The sequence below is a fragment of the Pongo abelii genome, chromosome 8 (genome assembly GCF_028885655.2).
Source record: "Pongo abelii isolate AG06213 chromosome 8, NHGRI_mPonAbe1-v2.0_pri, whole genome shotgun sequence".
NCBI classification, from domain to species: Eukaryota; Metazoa; Chordata; class Mammalia; order Primates; family Hominidae; genus Pongo; species Pongo abelii.
The window spans coordinates 89,440,957-89,460,992 of record NC_071993.2 but is presented as its reverse complement, the minus strand read 5'-3'; positions in this window follow the sequence as shown (position 1 = coordinate 89,460,992).

Genomic DNA, 20,036 nt, shown 5'->3' with positions numbered 1-20,036 from the left:
TCTGTTGATTGCCTTTCTACTTTCTTGATGTTTTACCAAGCACAAAATTTTTAATTTTGATGTAGTCTAATTATTTTTCTTTCGTTGTTTGTGCTTTTTGTCATATTTAATAATCACATAATCCAAAATCACAATGATTACTTCTATGCTTTCTTCTAAGAGTTTTATGGTTTTATTTCTTAAGTTCAGGTCTATCATCTATCTGGAATTAATTTTTGTGCATCGCATAAGGAACAGTTCCAACTTAATTGTTGTGTATGTATTTATCCACTTGTCTCTATATCACTTCTTGAAAGATTTACCCCATTGAAATCTCGCAATACTCTTGTTGAAAATCAGTGAAGAGGCTTATTTTTGAATTCTGAATTCTGTGTCTATTCTATATCAAGATCATACTCTTGATTACTGTGGTTTTTGTAGTAAGTTATAAAACTGGAAAATGTAAGGCCTTTAAATGTGTTATTCTTTTTCTAAGGTTGTTTTGGAAATTCTGGGCCCTTGAATTTCAGAATGACTTTTAGATTTGGCTTGCCGATTTCTGCAAGAACAAAAAAAGCAGTTTGATCATGATAAGGATTGCACTGAAATCATGGATCAATTAAGAGATATATTGCCATCTTAATGATATTAAATATCCTAATCCCTGAACGTACGATTTTTCCCTTTTATTTATATTTTCTTTAATTTTTTAAAATAATGTTCTCTAGTTCCTAGTATCTAGGACTTTCACTTATTTTGTTAAACTTATTCTTTAGTATTTTGTTTTTTGGGGTGTTATTGTAAATGTAATTAATCACTTGGTTTAATTTTTGGTTTGTGAATCACTAATGTATAGTAATACAATTGAATTATGGATGTCGATCTTAGACTCTGCAACCTTGATGGTCTTACTTATCACTTTTAGTAATAATTACTACTAAATTACTACTACAGAAAATAATTTAATTAGGAAATGAATTCCTTAGAATTTTCCATATGCAAAATTATGTCATCTTCAAATAGAGATACTTTAAAATTTCTTATTCCAAGACTTTATTTTATTTTTTCCTTGCCTAACTACCTTGTCAAAACCTTGAGTACAATGTCAAATGGGAATGGTAAGAGAAAACGTCCTTGTCTCATTCCTTATCTTAAGGGAAAACATTTAGTCTTTCACCTTTAAGTAAGAGGATTCTCTTAGTTTTCCATTGTTGTCCTTCTTCAGTATGAGAAAGTTCTCTCTATTCCTATTTGTTGAATATTTTTTATCATTAAAGTGTGCTAGATTGTCAAATGTTTTTTGCATCATCTATTAAGATGGTCATGTGCTTTGTGTTCTTTATTCAGTTGTTAAACCATCATTAGATTTCTGAGATGAATCACACTTGGTCATAGTGTATAGTACTTTTTATATGTTGATGGATTTAGTCTGCTAGTATTAAGTGAAATTTTTTTGTCTATATTCATTAAAGATATTGCTTTATAGTTTTACTTACTCGTAATATTTCGGTCTAGCTTTCACATGCCAGCAATACATAGAATGTGTTGGGATGTAATATATTCTATTCTATTTTTAAAAAATTGTTGGGAAGAATTGGTATTAATTTTTTCTTAAATATTTGTCATAATTTATGAAGTAAGGCATCTGAGCCAGAAATTTATTTTGTGAGACATTTATACTTTTCTATTTTAATCTCTTTACTCATTATAGATTGTGGTAGGCAGAATGATCATTCTGCAAAAATGTTCACCTCCTAATAACAGAAACTGTTGATATGTTAATTTGTATGTCAAAAAGACTTTGCAAATATAATTAATTTAAGAGCCTTGATAAAGGGAGATTATTCTAGATAATTTTGGTGATTGCAATCTAACCACATGGATCCCTAAAAGTAGAGAACTTTTCTCCGCTCTAATCTTAGAGAGATGTCATTCTGGAAGAAAGATACAGAAAAACGTAAAGTTTCTGGCTTTGAAAGTGGAGAAAGAGGCCATAAGCCAAGGATTGTGGCTGGCATCTAGATTCTGGGAAGGTTACAGAAATGAATTTTAAACAAGACCTAACAAAATGAAAGTAAGCCCTGGTAATGTCTTGATTTTATTCTTTTGAGAACTGTGACAGTTTTCTGACCTACAGAAATGTAAAACAATACATTTATGTTGATTTAAGTCACTGAATTTTTGGTATGTTTTTGCAGCAGCAATATAAAATAAACACATAAGTCTACTCAAATTTCCTGTTTCTTATTGAGTCAGTTTCAGTAGTTTGTGTCTTTCTAGGTAATTTTCTATTTTATTGAAAGTGATGTAGGCTGGGCGTGGTGGCTCACGCCTGTAATCCCAGCACTTTGGGAGGCTGACGTGGGTGGATCACGAGGTCAGGAGATCGAGACCATCCTGACTACCACGGTGAAACCTCGTCTCTACGAAAAAAACAAAAAATTAGCTGGGCGTGGTGGCGGGCACCTGTAGTCCCAGCTACTCGGGAGGCTGAGGCAGGAGAATGGCGTGAACCCGGGAGGCGGGGCTTGCGGTGAGCCGAGATCGCACCACTGCAATCCAGTCTGGGCAATAGAATGAGACTTCGTCTCAAAAAAAAAAAAAAACAAAAACAACAACAACAACAAAAAAAAGTGATGTAATTTGTAGGCATTTGGTAGTTCGTAGTATTCATTTAAAATATTTTTGCATTTCTGTATAGCCAGCCATAAAGTCCCTTCTTTTATTATTTCTGAGTCAGTAATTTGAGTGTTCTTCCTTTTTTAATCAGCAAAGGGAAGGTTTTGTAAAATAAAAATGTATTGGTCACAGTTCTCGAAACTGTGAAGTCCAAGATTAAGGCACCGACAAAGGTGATATCTGGTGAAGACTCACTTTCTGATTCAGAAACAATGCCTTTTTGTTGTGTGCTCAGATGGTGCAAGGGGCAAAACAGGTTCCCTCAAGCCTGTTTTATAAGAGCACAAATCCAGTTCGTGAGATTAGAGCCCACATGACCTAATAACCTTCCAAACAACCCAGCTCTTAATACCTACCATCACCTTAGGGGTTAGGTTTCAACAAGTGAATTTGGAGGGGGGACACATTCAGACTACAGCACAACTTTTCATTTTTTGGTTTTCTCTATTGTTATCTCTTCCATTAATTTCATCTATAATCATTATTTCCTACCATGTGTTGGCTTTAAGTTTAGTTTTTTCCTTTTTTAAAATGTATCAGTGTCTTTAGGTTTAAGTTAGGTTACAGATTTGTGATTATTATTTTTTAAAATATATATACTTACAGATATAAATTTCATTCTAAGCATGAGTTTCACTGCATCCTGTAAGTTTTATTATATTGTATTTCCATTTTATCTCAAAATATGATTGAATTTCCCTTGTAAATTCTCTTTGGTCCATTGATAGTTAAAGAATGTGTTGTTTATTGTCCAAATATTTGTAAATTTTCTCAGTTTTGTTCTGTTGCTTTTTTTAATTTAGTTCTATTTTGGTCAGAGAAACTTTGTGTGATTTCACATATTTTAAACTTGTTGAGGCTAGTTTTATGGCCTACAATATGATCCTTGAGTACGTTCCATTTGCCTTTGAAAAGAAAGTATATAGTGCTGTATTGGATAGGTTATTCTATAGGTATCTCTTAGATCTAGATCTAGTTGGTTTATGCTGTTGTTCAGGTCTTCTATTTCTTTGTTGATCTTTCTACTTGTTCCATCTACTGTTGAAAGTGGACATTGCAGCCTGCAGATATGGTGGCATTCTCTATCTCTTAATTTGTCCATTTTTTTCTTCATGTATTTTGGTGTCTTGCTGTTGGGTGAATATGTGTTTGTAACTGTTATATCTTCCTGATGGAGTGTGCCTCTTATCATTAGAAAGTTTTCATTTTTATCTGTGGTAATTAAAAAAAACTTTTTATAGCCTACTGTTTATTACTAACATGGTTTCTCTAGCATTCTTGTGGTTGCTATCATTTCCATCCTAATATTTTCCACCTATTTGAATCTTTGAGTCTAAAGTGTGTCTCCTATAGACAATATAAAGTAGGATTTTAAAAAATTCTGTCTAGCAATGACTGCTTTTTTATTAGATTGTTTCATTTCTTTACTTTTGATGTCATTGTTTATATAATTAGATTTATGTCTTCCATTTTATTTTTGTGTTTTCTATATGCTTTTTTGGGTCTTGTGTTCTTTTTTGCTTCTTTAATTTTCATTAAGTAAATACTTTTTGGTGCAATATTTCAATTAGTTTAACAATATGCTTACTTTTTAAAATTTTCTTAATGTTCAATCTAGAGCTCAAAATATACATCTTATTTTAAACTACTTCACCTGCATAGTCAATTTAACTCCAGCGAGATATAGAAACATTACATTATATAGCTCTATTCCCTTTGTACCCCTCTTTTTTGTGCTATAATTTTATACATATTACATTGTACAATGATTATTTTACTTCAAATCTGTTGAGATTCCCTAGAGAACATTTCATTTCAACATCTGTACTTTTCAATTCCAAGATTTATTTTTGGTTTCTTACAATAATTTTTAGCTCCTTGTTGATGTTTTCTATTTTATGAGGTATTGCCATCTTACTGTACTGTATGTTGTTAAATATTTCTTTTAGTTCTTTGACCACATTTAGAATAGATACTTTGAAGATTTGTCTGCTAACCCAGCATCTGCCTGTTTTTGTCATTGTTTTGTTTTCATTGTTTTTAACCTGTGCATGATCATACTTTATTACCTCTTTGTGGACCTTGTAATTTTTTGTTAAAACCTAGAGTTTTAAAAAATAATATATTTTAGCAAATCTGCATACTGATTCCCTGCTCTATACTGGAGATTATATTTGTTATGTTCTTGTTTATAGGTTTTACTAACTTGGTTTGACTACTTTATTGAAGTCTATTTCCCCCGTATCGTACAACATCTAATATTGAACTTCAAATGAGTCAGCCTTGGGAATGTGCATATTCATTGGGTGATGCAGTAACTGCTTTAGTCAGACTCTCTTTGTCTCTTTCAACGATTTCTCTGGTAAGCTATCTGACACTCCAAGTATCACACCCAGTTGTTACCCTCTACTAATTCCTATCTGATTGCACTATTATTTTGGACAATACTCTGGGGCTGGAATATCTCCCCAATATAGTCCAATCAGAATAGGACTGATCTTCAGGAATCAAAGGCCAACGTTTATGGCTTATTCTGACTGTGCTCTTCGGTCTACACTTTCCTAAAATTCATTCTAAATAAATTCTGCTTCCTTGGGAAGATACATGATGCTCTCTGTTTTCACTCCCTTTTTCTCTTCTTGGGTCAAACCTCCGTGTTGTTGATTAGGAACCACAGATATGCTTTGCCATTCTGAGGGAGATATGGGTTGTGGTGCCAATGCCACAGGTTTGCATTGTTTCTATCAGGATTTAGTAGATTTTATTTTATTTGAGGAATGTCCTTTGGAAAATATCCAGAGACTTTAAATTATTTGCTTATTTTTGAATAATTTTCACGAGTTATTTTTTTTCTGGGGAGCAGGTTCATAGCTCTTCACCATTCCAGAAATCAGTCCTCAAATAATTTTAATAACATGTTTTAAATATTCTTTATGTAATGTAATTCTTTGCATACTATAAGCATGTATGCTTATAGTAAAGGTAGTAGCTATGCCTTAGTTGTATTTTTCATACTTGGAATGACTTATCACAGCCACACTTCTGCACACATTATAATCTCAGTATGTGCTTTTTGTGTTAAATATGTAGCACAAGGTCAAAGGCTTATCTTTACAATTTCCTTATTTCTTATAGAGTGCGGAGCCTGAAAACAGGTTTTCCAATTATTGCTGAAATTATTTTCAGTGTAGTTAAATAGATTGTTAGAGAACCACTGAATAATAGGTAAGCCAAGTAAAGATGCTGCTTCTGTTATTGTCATCATAAAATACCCAGATGGAAACTTTACTCTGTGCTAGGTCAGAGATTAAGCTAAAGAGTGTCATACTTTATGGCAATGTATAATGTGGTGCCTTATTTCACAGAATGAGTGAAATTGACTCTCTAAGTCACTGCTGAGCATAAAGCAAAGCTCCCGAGGGAGAATATTGCTGAATTTATTCCATGGTTGTCAGATACTATATTAGTATCTTATTGCTGGTGTAAGAAATCACAAATTTATTTGTTTTAAAACATCATTTATTTATTCTTACAATTCTGTATGTTAGAAGTCAAACACTGATCTCCTTGGGCTCAAGTTTTCAGCAGGAAAGCTATGTTTCTTTCTAGAGACTCTAGAGGAGAATGTGTTTCATTGACAATTCCAACTTTTGCAAGCCACCCATATTCCTTGTCTCTTGGTGTTCATCCTCAAAGCCAATAATGGCAGGTCAAATCCTTCATACATTGCATCATTCTAACATTCTCTTCTGTTGTTTTCTTCCATTCTTAAGACATTTTGTGATTACAATGTGCTCACCTGAATAATCTAAGATAAATTTGCTCTACCTATATAATTAGGAACTGGGTACTATTTTTATATCCATTTAACTCATGGCAAAATTGTGGCTCAGAATATTAAGTGATTTGCCCCTGGTACAGTAAACTTGAAAACATATGGTTTTTATGAAATGAAGTATCAGATACCAAGTGCTACTGGGAAAATTGCAAGCACACAACTATGGAGTATGTTAAAGAGCATTGTAATGGATATAATGCATTTGATACATAAAGCCAGTATATATTTTATTTCTTAGAAATCTTGTTTCTCTGCGACTCAACATCCTTTGTATCAATGTCATCCATCATTTCATGGGCAGAGCAAGTACATCTTAGAATAAAGTGGTAATTCCTCTGGTTAAGATTCAAATCAGAATTTTTGATCTTAAATAAGAGCACGATCTTAAGAAGCAGGCTTTTCTGAGAGTAAAATAATTTTTCTAAATTCCAAAGAGTTTTCCTTGGCTAGAAAGAAAAAAAAAAAAGCATGACTTTCTGAGTAAAGATCTCGTAAAGAGAGGATAAAAGACATGGTTTAAAGGGAGTTTCTATCCCACAGCAAGAAATAAAGCCTTTCTCAACAGTAGGTAGTTTAGCCAAGAATAAAGATTGAGAGCAGATAAGGCCCGGGTTAAATTTCTGTCTAAATTTCTAATAACGTATGTCTCATCCAATTAGGCCAAGACCCAAAGCATGGACCAAAAGGAGTAAAATCCTACATAAGCAAAGTGGGTGGCTGACAACAAAACATTTGAAATTCATTTTCTAGAATTCCCCATGACCAAATTGGATGATTAGGGAAAAGTAAAACTGTAGTATGGTAGCATGTGTTTAGATTGAGAAAGGGCTTGATAAAATGTCTCTCTATTTCCCCACAGCCTGCATCTGACATTGACAAAAATGTATGTGTTCCTATGTGCCTTGTGGGATGCAAAAGGTTTCTGTGAATTACAAGTCAGCAGACCGTCTAATGATTTTCTATGCTGAGGTGTAAGATGATAGCAAGCCTATTGTGAACTAAATTTAAAGGAAGGGATGTGGCATGGTTGAGAAGCGCAAGATTAACAGAATCAGCTAAAGGACAGTCAGAGGAGCTGTCCAGCTTTTGGGGACTAATGCTCAAGAATTATCTAGGCAGTGAATATACAGTTTATGCTAGTTATTTTTTAAGCAGCCAATCCATTATACAGAGGCTGTTGACTAAAGACAAGTCCACATATCAGTCAGAGGTCAGAAGAAGCATTTAAAAAATTATTGTTTACCCCTCTCTCAGGTTGTTATATGAGTTTTGGGTGGTTTTATACCATCAGGTAAGTATGAAATTTTATTGAGATACTATATGTGAGACTAAGGTGTGTGTATATGTTGGGGAGAATATAAAGAATAGTTGGCTAGACTGAGTGGTGAAACCTTAAAAGCCTAATTATTTATCAAAAGGAAACTTTGTTTACCTTAAAAAGATCATGTTGAACTAGAAAAGACTGAGTAACTTAAATGGACAATTTTTTTTTCAATTTGTTTTTATTTGTATTTATACTGTAAGCAGTCCTGAAGACACTAGAAATAGATAAGATCAGTCATGAAAAACTGAAAAGATTACCTTTTTCATATGTGTGTCATTGTGTGCAAAGGTTGACTTCTGCTACAGCAGATATAATCCTTCTAACATATTGTGCATCAGTGGAATTTTTCTTTTCAATTTTATTGCAGCACCAAGTTTTATTATATTTTTGTTGAAAGATACATAGAAAATAAATACTTTCTGATATTTTACAATAACAGTGAAACTATTTCAAAAGGAAGAAAGGGATTGAACAATTATCCAAGCAACAGAACATGTAATTACACCAATGAAAGGGGCTGTCTTATCATTGTTCTTAGAATCTTAAGAGATAGATGCAGATAGCTGGATGTATGGATAGATAGATAGATAGAGAGATAGATAGATAGATAGACAGATAGATAGATAGATAAAGGTAAATAAAAACAAGACTCAGATGACTACATGAGGTCTTTCCAACTTTCAAAAACATGGAATTATTTTGTGTGGTTTTTTTTGGTGTTTTTTTGATGTTGTGATTCAGTTTGTCATTTGCCTGAGAAATCAGTATGAGAAATTTGTATTGATCACTATTTGAAGAGCATATAAATATATAATTTTCATGGTAAATATTCATAAATTGGAACCATGGTATTAAAGAGAAATTTGTTTTTATGTTGCTGATAATTGATTCCTTCACCCTACTCTAAACACTAGCCAGTCTAAAATGGCTATTCAAGCAGCCATTGGAGTTTAAATGGCTGGAAGCACTTTTATTCACTCATTCTTTAGGGCTCAATCTTACCTCCTCCAGGGGCTGCATTACGTTCACATAGAAGAAACGAACAATGTCAGCAAGTATTGGGATCTGCAGATTTATTTTAAAGACTGGGTGAGTCTATATTCTCAAAAGTGTTGTACTTTTGTTGTGACAAAATTTGTTGTAATGCGTGGCACCTGCCTTTTAAATAAATGTTGTGTGTGTTTCAATTTACTCAATTTGTGTGTTAGTCATACATGCTGAATTGACAGAAGAATGTCAGTTAATTTACCCTGAGAAATATATTAACCATATTTCCTTTGCTTGCTCATTATCTCTTAGTAAAAAATATATAGGAAACCAATGTTATTATTGGGAATATTTTGGTCAGATTAGAATTACACTAAGATGAATCTGTTGTATAATTTTAATGACCAAAGACTTCATAGATAATGAAAGATGAATTTCAAAAACTGTGATATGAGTGGTATATAGATGAGAGATATCACAGCCCAGGGTATAGGTTCCCTTCCTCTTGATGACACTGGTTGTTCACTTTCAAGTTTTACTTCTCTTGCTGTTCTATTAACATTTTATTGTCTGCTCATTTGCCCTAGTTGAAACAATGATCTCAAAGTAGGAGTATCCTCACCCCTTAACTGTGCTCCTTGGGTTAACACTGTCTCTTGGGTTAACAGAGTGTTAACTCAAAGAGCACAGTTAAGGAGTGAGGGAATGAACAGACAAAGAACAACACCCTAACATTATATTTTTACATTTGTTACACAAAAACATACACAATGTCTAAATAATGTTGATTGCTGGGTCTTTTTGGAAACACAGCTGTGACCATCCATTAGGAAACACCCCCACCCCTGACAATTTCAAATAATAGTTTACAGGATGATTGCCTGAATAAAAAAGTGATTCTTATCATTTTTTGAAACAAATTTAAAGAATGTGTGCAATGTACCTTTAAATCATAATGTTCTCTAGTAAATTTAAGCACTTTACAAAGTGATCTTATTACTTGATGGAGCAATTGTATGAGATGGATTATTCAAGCTGGTGTTAGGAATTAGTTAAGTGATAATCAGATATAATATCAAATTCCTTGTGCTCCTCTAATAAAATCAGATGTAAATAGATAATTCAATTCACAAAACATTGAATAAAACACAGTATTTGAGAACTTCATCTGCTGTGTATAATAAGGTACATCTGTATTAGCAATGCTCTATTCACAGTTACCACCAAGCTATCTTCTAAAACACAAATAAACAAAATGTTAATTTAATGACTGTATTGCCTTTTCCTTGTGGACTGAGTAATTTAAAATGCATTACAATAGGTTTTATGTTTATTTGTTAATTAATTGCAAAATTGAACAGCTATTATATATAAGACACTACATTAAGCAACAGAAAAAATAGTAAGATGTAATAAGACATAACACTAGTTAACATTTCTGGAGTACTTACCATAACTCAGCACTGTGCTACTAAGGTTTTTGCATGACTTAGCTCATTTAGTCCCTTTAGAAGCCTAGAAATTTTGTCTCAGTGTTACTAACCATTAACAAAGAAGTAAAATGACAATACAGATAGTTTTAAATATAATGCAAACTTATATCCTTGTTTTTGCAGATTTGTATATCAGGTTTATGCCTGTTCTTCCTATGTAATTATTAATAGAACATCCTCTGCCTTTCAAGAATGTCCCTTGAATTATATATTACATCGTTATCCCATTTAAATAACTTGCCCAAGGTCACACAGCTAGTTACTGGCAGAACTATTTCTTAAAACCCAGATTTTCTGAAGCCAAAGCCTAAATTATACCATCTCCCACAGCTAAGGAATATTTTTTAGTTTAATGTCTATATATGTGTGTGTGTATGCACATGTGTGTGTATGTGTTTGTATTTTAATGGAACATCTTTCAAACCCAATATGTTCAAATGAAACTCAGCTTTCTTTCTAAACTTGTTCCATCTTCCTATATTCACTATCTTGAATGGCATGAATTACTTACGCTAGGAACATGAGAGTCATCCCAGAATAAAATCCTGTCTTTATTCATATTAAGCAGTGTCATCAAATTCTATTAATTTATTTCCCTTAAATATTTTCTTAAATCCTTTTTTTATTCTGCAGCACCAAAAATTCTTCCTTAAGTTACATATTAGGTAGAATGAACATGAGAAATTCCCATTCGCTTGTTCCTTCCAATTCTATCTTCTTTCCCAGGAATTCTTACTAACTCTTTGGTATTTATTCTTCATAGACTATTTGTATACATTGATATTTGTGCAACCAGGATGTATCATATGCAAGCTGATTTCTATCTTCCTTCCCAGGAATTCTTACTAACTCTTTGGTATTTATTCTTCATAGACCATTTGTATACATTGATATTTGTGCAACCAGGATGTAGCATATGCAAGTTGATTTGTAGTTCCAGTTTGAGTCTGACAACCATTGTTATAAGTGGTATAAGTTCCAGTTTGAAAGGCTTCAGGCTTAAGAGCCAAAAAGAGCCATTATTTCTGTTTGAGTGCAAAGGCTGGAAGAGACTGATGCCCTACTCAAAGCAGTCAGACAAGAGGAGTTTCCCCTTAGTTTTTTGATTCTATTCAGGTCATCAAGTAATTGGATGAGGCCCATCCACATAAGAGAGGTCAATCTGCTTTATCAATGTGACGGTTAATTTTCTGTGTAACTTGACAGAGCTAAGGAATATCCAGGACAGCTAATGAGACATTATCTCTGAGTGTCTATTAAGGAGCTTCTGTAAGAGATTAGCACTTATATCAATCGACTGAGTGAGCAGGAACTCCCTCATAAATGCAGATGAGCATTATCCAATCTGTTGAGGATCCCAAAAAAGTGGAAAAAATAAAGCAGAAGAAGAGATTAAAAAGTTACTCTCTTTACTGGAGCTGGGACATTCAACTTCTCCTGACAAGTTTATGGGACTTGTCAGGCTCCATAATCAAGTAAGCCAATCCCTTATAACAACTTTAAAAATGACCTCTCTATATATCATATTGGTTATGTTTATCTGGAGAACCTTAACTAATACACTTAGTTCAGTGATTAAAATGTCAATCTCATCCAGAAACACCCTCACAGATATATCTGGGATAATTTTTGGCTAAATATTCAGGGACCCCTTGGCCCAATCAAGTTGTTACATAATCGACACAGTATATGTTAGCCTTGGTCTCTTTTTCAAGGTTCCACACATAAAACAGTCACATATGCACATACCGTACATATGGACATTAGTAAATATCAGATATTTACTAATAATCTAGTGATAATTTTGTAAGAGACATGGAGGAAAGCATATATAATAATGTCTATTACTAAAATATTATGAGTGCCTTTGATCTCATCTAAAATGCATAATTTTTCCCCTAACTTTATGTATTAGTCCATTTTCACACTGCTATAAAGAACTGCCTGAGACTGGGTAATTTATTAAGGAAACAAAGTTAATTGATACACAGCTCAGCATGACTGGAGAGGGTTCAGGAAACTTATGATTATGGTAGAAGTCAAAGGGGAAGCAAGTCACCATCTTCATAAGGCAGCAAGAAGAAGGATGAACACAAGAGGAACTACCAAACACTGATAAAACCATTAGATCATGAGAACTTACTTACTATCATGAGAACAGCATGGGAGAAACCACCCCCATGATTCAATTACCTTCTAGGCCTCTGGGCCTGCACTGGGAGGGACTGCTGTGAAGACCCCTGACATGCCCTGGAGACATTTTCCCCATCATTATGGTAATGAACATTTGACTTCTCATTACAGCCAGCTTGAATTTCTCCACAAAACATGGGTTTTTCTTTTATATCGCATAGTCAAGCTGCAAATTTTTCAAACTTTTATGCTCTGCTTCCCTTTAAATTTAAGTTCCAATTCCAAACCATCTATTTGTGAATGCATACAACTGAATGCTTTTAACGGTGCCCAAGTCACCTCTTGAATGCTTTGCTGCCTAGAAATTTCTTCCACCAGACACCCTAAATCATCTCTCTCAAGCTCAAAGTTCCACAGATCTCTAGGACAGGGGCCAAATGCTGCCAGTCTCTTTGCTAAAGCATAGTAAAAATCCCCTTTATTTCAGTTCCCAACAAATTCCTCATCTCTATATGAGACCATCTCAGTCTAGGCTTCATTGTCCATCACTATCAGCATTTTGGTCAAAGCCATTCAACAAGTCTCTAGGAAGTTCCACATTTTCCCACATCTTCATGTCTTCTTCTGAGCCCTCCAAACTGTTCCAACCTCTGCCTGTTACCGAGTTCCAAAGTTGCTTCCACATTTTTGGATGTCTTTACAGCAGTGCACTATTATCTTGATACCAATTTACTGTATTAGTCCATTTTCCCATTGCTGTAAAGAACTTCCTGAGACTGGGTAATTTATAAAGAAAAGAGGTTTAATTGACTCACAGTTCAGCATGGCTGGGATCCTTCGGAAAACTTACAATCATGGCAGAAGTCAAAGGGGGAAGCAAGGCATCTTCTTCACAAGGCAGCAGTAAACAGAATTGAAATGGTTTGGCTCTGTGTCCCCACCCAAATCTCATCTTGTAGCTCCCATAATTCCCGTGTGTTGTGGGAGGAACCCAGTGGGAGATGATTCAGTCATGGGGGTGGGTATTTCCTGTGATGTTCTCATGATAGTGAATGAGTCTCATGAGATCTGATGGTTTTAAAATCGTGAGTTTCTCTGCACAAGCTCTCACTTTGCCTGCTGCCATCCACGTAAGATGTGACTTGCTCCTCCTTTCCTTCTGCCATGATTGTGAGGCCTCCCTAGCCATGTGGAACTGTAAGTCCAATAAACCTCTTTATTTTGTAAATTGCCCAGTCTTGGGTATGTCTTTATCGGCAATGTGAAAAGAGACTAATACAAGAATGAACACAGGAGGAACTACCCTTTATAAAACAATTAGATCTCTTGAGAACTCAATCACTATCATGAGAACAGTGTGGGGGAAACCACTCCTATGATTCAGTGACCTCTGCCTTGTCTCTCTCAATACGTGGGGATTACAATACAAGATAAGATTTTGGATGGGGACATAGCCAAACTATATCTGTTTATATTTGTATTCTATTTGGAAATTATGTTGGTATTAGTGTTTTTGAAAATTTAATTAATATAGCTTAAATTTTGGAGAAGTCTTATACTTACAGAAAAATGAAGTAAAAAATACAGTTTGCAAATATTTCCTCACCTCCACCCCTACAAAATATAGGTTCCCCTATTCTTAATATCTTTCATGAGTGTAGTACATTTGTTTAAATTGGTGAGCCAATATTGACTTATTAACCAAAATTTGTATTTTACATTAGAGTTCACATTTTGTGTTGTATAGTCTATGGGTTTTGACAAATAGAGAATGACATGTGTCCACCAGTACAATATCACACAGAACAGCTTCACTGCCTGAAAAGTTACCCTGTGTTCCTATTCATTCCTCCCTCATGCACTCTAAACCTCTAGAAAGCACTGACAGTTTTACAGTCTCCATAGCTTCATGTTTCCCAGGATTTCATATAGTTGGCATCAAACAGTACATGGCATTTTTAGATTGGCTTTTCTCACTTAGCATTATGCATTTAGGTTTCCTCCATATGTTTTTGTGGCTTGATATCTCATTTTTTAATTACTGAATTATATTCAATTTTATGGATATAACACCATTTATCTTCACCTATAGAAGGACATCTTGATTGCTTCTACATTTTGACAATTATGAATAAAGTTGCTATAAACATTGTGTGTGAATTTTGGTGTGGTTATTAGTTTTCACCACATATAGGCAAAGATGAAAAGTTATGACTGCTGAATAATATGGTAAGAGTGTTTTTAGTTTTGTAAGAAACTGTCAAACTGTCTTTTAAAGCAGTTATAGCATTTTGCATTCTCATCGGGAAATAATGAATGTTACTTTTGCTTTACATCCACTCTGACATTTGGTGTTATATTTTGAATTTTACCCATTCTAATAGACAAACAGAGGTATCTCATATTTTAATTTGCAGTTCCCAGATGGCATATAAATTTGAGTCATTTGCTTGATTGTCATCTGCATATTTTCTTTGGTAAAGGGTTGGTCAGATCTTTTGTCCATTAGGAATTGTTTTGTTTTGTTTTATTGTTTCCCTTAAGAATTCTTTAAATATTTGGAATCCAATACCTCTATAAGATAATTATGTTGAAAATTGCATCACTCAATCCATGGCTTCTCTTTTCATTCTTTTAACATATCTTGCATAGTTAAGAAGCTTTTAATTTTAATAAAATTCAGCTATTCAAGTTTGTCTTTCATGAATCATGCATTTGTTGTGCCTAAAAAGCCATTGTAAAACCCATGGTCATCTGAGAATATTATAGTTTTAAGTTTTACATTGGGGCCTATAATCCATTTTGAACTAATTTTCATGAAAAGTCTGTGTCTAGATTAATATTTTATATTTGGATGTTCATTAGTTCCATCACTATTTGTTCAAAAACTATTATTCTTCTTTGAATTGCCTTTTGCTCCTTTGTCAGAGATTAGCTATCTCTATTTGCATAGGTCTATTTCGAGGATCTCTGTTCTGTTTCATTGATCTGCCTGTGTGTTTCCACCAATATCACACTGTCATGATCGGGGTAGCTTTATAATACATCTTGAAGTCAGGTTGTGTTGGGTCTCTAACTCTGTTTTTCTCTTTCAAAACTATGTTTGCTCTCTGGATCACTTGCCTCTCCATATAAATTTTCAAATCTGCTTGTCAGTATTCACAGAATAACTTGGGATTTTGATTGACATTGCATGAATCTATAAAGTTGGGAAGAAATGATGCCTTCACAATATTCTTTCATCAATATACATAGAATATCTTTCCATTTATTTAGATATTTCTGATGCACTTTATCAGAATTTTGTAGTTTTCCTCATATAGGCATTGTACACATTTTGTTAGATTTTTTACCCAAGTATTTCATTTTCTTGGATCTTATGTCAATAGCATCATGTTTTTATTTTTAAATTCTAATTATTCATTACTGGCACATAAGAAACCTACCAACTTTTTAAAATTAATTGTTTATCTTGCAAACTTGCTATATTAACATATAGTTTCAGGAGGGTTTTTTGTTGATTCTTTCGCATTTTCTACATAGGCAATCATATCATCTGTGAACAAAGACAGTTTTATTCTTTTCTTCCCAATCTGTATTTTTAAAAATTTCTATTTCTTATTTCATTAGTTAAGTGTACCAGTAGAATGTTAAGTAGAAGTTTTCAAAGAGGATATTCTTACCTTGCTCTTCATCTTCATGTGAACTCACCTAGTTTCTCACCATTAAGTATGTTAAGTATGGTGTTAGCTCTAGTTGTTTTTATTTGTTTATTATTTTGTAGATTTTTTTAAGTTGAAGAATTCCTCTTTGTTCATAATTTGCTAAGTATTTTCATGATGACCAACCGGTGCATTTTGTCACATTCCTTTCCTCTATTTATTGATATAATCATATATATTTTTCTTCTCTAGCTGTTGATGTGATGAATTACATTAATTAGCTTTTGAATATTGATGAAGAATTGAGTATATGAAATAAATCCCACTTTGCTGTAGTGTATACTTTCAGCACATTGTTGGATTCAATTTGCTAGTATTTTGTTGAGAGTACAAGTTTTTGAATAGGAATTTATTTTCCAGGTTCCAAATTTCTAACAATTTTTCTTGGCTTCATAAGAAATCATTATAATACACCGAATCTATTGCTATAGTTGATACCTGGGCTCTCCAGTTAGCATTATTTTTTTCATTCATGTCTTTTTGACGTAGCTTCATCATATGCTTTGATATATATCAAGTCACTTCTAATAGCCTAAAATTATTCTAATAGCACTTGTACATACTCTTACAAAGGAAACTTTTAGTCAGATTATCATATTCTATGAAAATTCCACTTGAATATTCATTGGTGTGTCCTAGAATTTAGAGATTAATACTGGTAAACCAATGTTTATAAGATATTAAAACTGTATATTAAGGACAATGAGATATTTTAAATATTTTTATCTTATGTCCCTCGAATATTATTTACAATTGTTTATTTAAAAAATATTATCTAAGTTTCTTTCTAGCATTTTAAATATTTTCAGTTTTGTTTAATATTTTGATAGGATTTTTTTTCTGGTCCTTTAAGTGTTAATTCTTCACGCATAGATAATGCTCAGTACAGATTTTTAGGGAGGGAAGCCAAATATTTAAAAATCAATGGAAATCTTATCTTTTCTATATCATGTTTTATAAGCACTAACACTGTCTTGTTAGTTTTCTGTTTAAAATCTCTGAATTGTGTCCTATCATCTAAAGGATAAAATAATAGAATGTCATTGAAGCACCACATTATCAGACATTTTCTTAACTCTGCAATTTAATCTCTTGTCTCCTAAATTATTTTAGCTTAACTTATCGGTTTCACTCAGGCCTCTATTAAATTGTACATAGAGTCTCATCTATCAGGAAAACACATCCTTTCCTTCTGGGCTTTTTGTAATAAAGTACCATCCATTCTCAAAAAAAAATTATAATATCTTCCTACAGGTTAGTATTTCCCATCTTCTCATCTCTATTGAACACATCTTAGCATTATCCTACATGTAATTTTCTCATATTCCCTTCTTATACTCTTCTTAAAAGATTGCCTTGACAGTCCTATGAAATTTAGCTATTTTGCTAATATTTTATGACAGAACCTTGTCTTTCTCTACTTTCAAAATCTACCATTACGCCCAGCCCTCTGCATTTATTCCAACAAAACATCATTTCTTAAAGTCTGATTTACAAGTCGCTGTTTTCCCCTGAAATCATCCAGGTAATGTCTAAATAGATCTGCTTTACACTTGTATTGTCTAATACAAAAATATTTACACCAATTTTTAGCTCTGGTAGGATTTTATAATTTGCTGAAGAATATTGTTACTTATTTTAATGGTGTTCTCCTATTTATTAAAGTTCTTTGGGACTATAAAGAAGGAAGTTGATTAGTATAGATCAGCATAAAATAATTTTGTTCCTTGACACAATCTTTGGAACAAAATAGGTAATTACTAGTTTAGAGGATAACACATTTAAAGAAGGAATATATGTGCCTTGTGAATATGTCTTACACATGTATGTACAGATGGACCTTATTATCTTAATGAAATGTATGAAATATAGTTCATAAAAACCATACAAATTCTTGGTTTCAGGTCATTTTTTAATTGTGACAAACTATTAATATAATTCATTACTTTTGTTATTGTCCAATAGTGAATTGTTTTTTTTTGCATTAATTGGATTCAGAAGCTTTCTTGGCAAGAAAAAACAAATCAAACTGGCACTATAGCTGTTTTCCTTGACTAAAATAATGCTTAACAAATTACTTAGAAGCTTGAAGGCCAAAACATACAGGTACAATTAACATATCAAATAATTATATTGCTCCACAATTTATAGAAATAAGAGGAAAAGAACTTTTGTTCTTTTGTTTTTCTTTTTACCTCATCCATAAATTGTACCAATGTTTTAAAACAATTATTATCTCAGATTTTAAAAACAACTCAAAACTTAAAAGTATTTTGGTTTTTGCAACCATTTCTCCAAATGGTGATTGTTTTGTTTACCTACAATTTCAACATTTTTAGATTGATGTTCACATTGTTCCAGTAAAAAATTAAATAAAATAGTACCAATTGACAAGGTGTGTTGTTTCATATTTTCTTCCATAGCCCTCTCTTCTAAATGTAGCTATGTTCAGAGAAAAGAGATAATTCTTGAACTGTTTATAGAATAAGTACTAATATTCATAAAATCAATTTGATTTTCTTCTTTTTATGTAGTATGCAATTTTGTCAGTAAATAATCAAAAATATAATTTCATAGGTCAATTACCAAATAAAATTATTTTGTCATTCTGTAGGCACACATCTTGAAACTACACCTGTAACCTTGGCAGAGTTACCTATAGTTGACACTTGTAGCAGTGCAATTAATTTATGACATTCAGCACTCTATCAACATGCTCTGACTGAAAATCCAAGCAAACTTCTTAAATAGACAAATTTACTCTGATTTCTGAAAACCTCTAGCCACTTACATGCACTACATATAATTGCAAAGCCATAATGAAATTCAGTATTTCATTATAAAATTCACTTTGAATTTCACTATTGAAATAATGAATTTCACTTTGAAATTACTCGAACCTTATTATTTCAATGAAATATATGAAAGTTCATAAAATATTATGAATGAAATTACATCCATATTATTTTCTTCCTCAAATTGGAGAGCTGAGACCTGCTATTTTCACGAGCTCAGTGCCAGTGTTGATTCACAGGCCATGCCAAAAAACAAGTATCATTCTATTATCTAATACAGGTGACTAGACCCCATAAGTATTGTGTATTATATATAAAATTTCAAAAACTATTAGAAATTGTTTTCCATAACAGGACTTGTCTATTTCAAATCTGTTTGTTGAAATTATATCACATATTTTGAGAAGATACTACATGGTAAACAATGAGTTATATAAACTAATGATTTTTTCTCCATGAGTGGCAGATTCATTTACATTAATAAATTATCCAAAAAATAGCATTGTCCTTCAAATGTGCAAACTCAAAACTATGCAGATTGAACTTACATACACTTGAGATAAAATATTCTTTAAATAACTGCGAATGTTCATAATTATTATTTTCCATTCTAAAGGTTAAAAAAGAGTTCTACTTTGCCAAAGAAGATAGTATCTTACATAAACAGCAAAGAATAAGGTATATTTAATCATGGTATATAAAATTAATACTATGTCATAACAATAGTCTAAGAGATGGAATTATTGGTAAAAGTTGTTAACATTATTATACTTTTATTCAGCAATTATCCAGGACTATTTAGTAGTAATACTTAACACACCTTGAATATTTAGTATATATCATCTAAACATGCTGTTTGGTGGGACGAAAATAGTTGACATTGAGAAATATTGTATGGTTCAAACCAATATTTATGTCACTTAAAACTTTTGTTAGAAAATATTAGTGTAACAATACTATAGATGAGGAAACTGAGGCATCATTGAATATGGAATATGCTTGCAATCAAACAGTGAATGGTGGAACCAGGAAGAGAACCTATATCTGTCCAAAGCTGAACCACTGTGTTATACTGTCACTAATTAG